Genomic DNA, 4,153 nt, shown 5'->3' on the forward strand with positions numbered 1-4,153 from the left:
CGGGGTGGGTCACGCTGCAATAAATCTGGAGAAAGTAGAGAGCGTTATTGGTGGTCGGTCCCTCTTTCGCGGACGTTATAGTTAAGGAACCTAGAAAACCAGGAGCTGCCTTATACTGAGTCGTAGTATTGGTCCATGTAGCTCAATATTGTCTACACTGACTAGCAGCGTTGCAGGCAAGAGTCTCTCCCAGCCCACCTGGAGACACCAGGGATTGAACCTAGAACTTTCTGCATTATATACACACGTATCTCACAAATTCCTGCAAAAGAAAGAAGTATTTATTTCCTCCTTGCCCTAAACTCCGTCTCTTCTAGGGCTTAGCATCTTGGATGCTCTTCGTGTCACTTGTGAAGGACCAGATGAAAAGCTACAAGCAGACGCGTGTTAAGGTCTCCTGACATTTCCTTCTTCCCTTCCTTCCAAGGAAGTATGGCATCGGGGAACACTTAGCTCTTTCCCCTCCGGTCGTTTTCTGCTCCAGGCGCACGACCCCTCCTCCGCCAGCACTTGTTTCACCTGCGGGTGCCAACGCAGAGTGGGAGGGAAGGAATGACCAGGAGGAAAGGGTCACGTAGCCTTTCCCCTCCATGGAGTTGCTCCTTAGCTAAAACTCCATCCTTCAACAATCGCCTTCCCTCTTCGGGGGGAAAAAAGTCCTGGCGTCTGGAGTGTAACGTCTAACTGGGCCCTGGAAATTCCAGAACCTTAATTTTCCAGCCCTCTGAAAACTCCCTCTAGGACAAGCGATCCGTTATGTTTCCGGGTTGCGTTTGTTTTTGATTACCTCCCCTTTTCCGTTAAGGGTATTAGCGTGGTTCAGCTAATGAACGACACGCTGCCTACCATAAACATTATGCAGGGGGTGGGGGAATGAGCTAAGCCATGAGGCAATAAAAGTTAGGGACGTCACGGAGCACTCTGTGGCTTCATTGTCGCCTAACTGAAATAATGAGGCTAAAATAGAGATTAAACACACGCACGCACAGACCCCCAAAAGGGAAGAAAGGGATGAGCTTATGGAATCCTCATTACGGTCAATAGAACGACTTCAGCACCCTGGTCAGCTCCCGAGCGCTCTGCGTGAGCGCGCCGGCAATAAAGGCAAGGAAGTATGATGGATCTGTGTCCATTCCCGCCCCCACCCCTCCGCAAAAAGCTATCAGGAAGGGGTGGGATATGTCCCTCCCTCCCTCCTCTTTGGGGCAGTGAGAAAGCGGGCGGTATGTTATTTATTTCTTTTAAGGCGCAGGGTATTATTGTCAGCCAGGCGAGGAAACTCAGGTATTTATATACCAGCAGCGCTCCGGCAGTGTTCAGCTGTGATGGAAAGGAATAATAATTATTAGATCTATTTCAGATTAGGGCTTCACGACAAACAAAAGATTTAAATTACAGACCAATGGGGCGTGTGTGCGCGCGTTTCTTCATGAGTCTGCTTTGGTTAGGGGCTCATTCCCTGGCAAGCTTAAATATTAAATATTAAAGTAAATATTTTAAAGTAGGAAACCCATGTTTCTGAACACAATAATGAATATTAAAATATTGTTATTTTTACTAATAATGGCATGGTCCAAGGGAATACAAACTCTCTTTAAATGGATGGGATTTTCTGTACTTGAAATACTAATACTAAACACTTTTCTTCTGGGATACAGCAGATTTTTAAATCCCTAGGTATTCACCGCCTGGTTGTTCTGGGTTTTTTGTTTGTTTGGGGTTGTTGTTGGGTTTTGGTTTTTTTTAAAGGAGGGAATAAACTACAATATGAAGGTTTTCAAAAAGATTATTTTGGGGTCTCAGCAAAATTTGCCAGATTTCTACAGGTTCAAAATTCGTTGGAAGGATTTGGTTATTTCACTTTCCATGGTAGAATTCTTCCCCTTTTTTCAACAATGGGGAAAATGGAGGAAACGGGAGAATGAATCCCGAAGACAAATATGTGAGGATGTGACGTGAAGCGTCATTCGGATATTTAATGTGAAAATGCGAGGGGTTCAAACTAAACCGGGAGAAAGAGCGCGTTGCTCGGGCTGTGCGATTTAACAGCGGCTGGGGGAGAAGGGGAGACAGCTCCTTCGCCGGCTTCCCGGCAGAACTCTATGTCCAGAGCAATGAAAGGCTGCAATCCTTTGCCCGCTTACAAGAGAGTAAGCCCCATTGAACGCCATGGGATTTACTTATGTGCAAAGCCCGTACTCCGAGCGCAATCGGCCTCCCAGAGAACCGGCCTCATTGAATCTAACGCAAAAGATTGCTACCCATAATAACCCTTTCCTTCACCACCGTCACCACCACCCCACTCCTCCAAGCAGCTTCGTTCCAAGAGAGGCAAAAAAAGATCTGGTTTGGTTTCCCGCTTATAATAGGCAGAAGGGAGGAGGGAGAGAAACTCGTCTCACTACTGGTCCACCGATGTCTGCTATTGTCTACTCTGACTGGCAGCCCTTGAACCCAGGATCTCTTCCTGAATGGAGATGGCAGGAATAGAAGAATTGGCAAGGCAAGTGCTCTGTCACTTTGGAGAAAGAAAGAAGTTTACATTGAAACCCAACAATACGCCCGGAGCTTCTCCTGCGCAAACCCACCCACCCAGAGCCGTTTCCTTTTATTTCGATGGGACTCTTCTGCGCGAGAACTTCCACCTCGCCCAGCATCCTGCCCGCGCCACAAGCCCTCCAAATCCCTCGGGTGCTTTTTAGGAGACCCGTGACACACACACACCAAAATTCCCCAGCGTTATGCTTCAGTCCTGATTTCGTTTCTTCCCCGCTGGGCTCTCTCGCGAGCGGGGTGGTATTGTGGGGAGGGGGAGTACTGTGGGAGTGGGCATCGCCTCGTCCACGTGAACAGCTCGACAACCCGCACCCCCACTCATGCAACAATCCCCGCAAGCCACACGAAACAGGAACATAGGACGTCCCCCCCCCCCCCGCCGCCTCCTGCCACCTCCCAGTCACCCACTCTCAGCCTGTTAACATTGAGACGGCCCTTTGGGGTGCAGTTCCAGCTCCGGGGGAGAAGGGAGAGGACTCCAGAAGGCCCCTCCTCCGCCTCCCCACCTCTGCCACCCTTGTTGCGGATTCCCCCTGGAGGGGCAACTGCTTAGCTCGGCCAACCCTCTCCGCCTTTCCCTCCCCCTCCCCTACTGCAGGAGAGCCGGTGAGTCGTCGATCACGGATTTCCCTTTTTCTCACCTTCTAAACAAAGGCAAACGAGGGCACCGCCGCGCAGGAGCAACACGCAGTCATTAGCGGGAGCCTGGCAGGGAGAACGAGAAGGAGATTTCTCTTTTCCTCCACCGCTCCCAGCTCCGGTTTTCTCCACTCACACCCAGCTCAGGCAACTCAGAATGTTTCATGGGCCATTCGCCTAGCTCGCCTGAATCAGCTCGTGTGTGTGTGTGTATGAGCGAGTTTGTGTGTTATAGATAGATGGACAGATAGATTTGTTCTTGTCCACGGCCCATCGAAACGAATGGGGAAAAACTGCTCACCTTCCTTCTTTCCAGTGACAGCTTGCCTGGGTTGGCGTGCCCGCAGCAGAGCCTTTTCTGTGGTGGCCACAGGTTCCAATCTGAACAAAATATTGTGGGGGCCCAGGTAAGCCCAACCCTGCACAATCGATCACATAACGCAATGCGCACACACCATTTGAATGGGAATGCCCATCAACTTGGGGAGGGCAGCCCCCTCTTATATTTTATATTGACTCGTAGAGGTTGGCTCCGGTGCTGGTGGCCCCACAGGTCTATGACACCCTTGGCCCAATGACGTACGATTGGCCCCCTTCCGTTCAGGATTTTTGGAGGGGGTGGTGCTTGTTTAAATCTACTCCATCCATAGAAGCCAACTCCTAGGGACCCGAGGTCCTTCGGCCCCGCCCCATAAAATATTGGAGCGCTCTGTCTGCCGCGCTCCCCCCCCCCCCAGTCTATGGGCATTGTTATTCAAATAGTGTGCGTGTGCCACATCATATGATTGATTATGTGGGGCGGGGCTTACCCCCCCAAAAAAAATTATTTTATTCAACTTGGTACCCCTGACTCCATCTTGCTTTTCGTGATGGTCGTAGGATGATGCTGCTGAATTTGTTTTTGTTTTGTTTTCAGCTGGGGAAGCGGAAGGCCTTAAAGCTCAGTGGTTTGAGCACG

At 50.1% G+C, this 4,153-nt stretch overlaps 1 long non-coding RNA gene across 1 annotated transcript; it reads right to left on the minus strand.

Annotated features, from left to right (window-relative positions):
- Positions 1-259: 259 nt before the first annotated feature.
- LOC309359168 lies at positions 260-3,324 on the minus strand. Its single transcript, XR_014163757.1, has 2 exons — positions 3,198-3,324; positions 260-519 (listed from the first exon to the last, which is right to left on the minus strand). It is a non-coding gene; the product is annotated as an uncharacterized lncRNA (long non-coding RNA).
- Positions 3,325-4,153: the final 829 nt, after the last annotated feature.

Source organism: Podarcis melisellensis (assembly GCF_964234715.1).
Source record: "Podarcis melisellensis genome assembly, chromosome: 16".
Taxonomy (NCBI): domain Eukaryota; kingdom Metazoa; phylum Chordata; class Lepidosauria; order Squamata; family Lacertidae; genus Podarcis; species Podarcis melisellensis.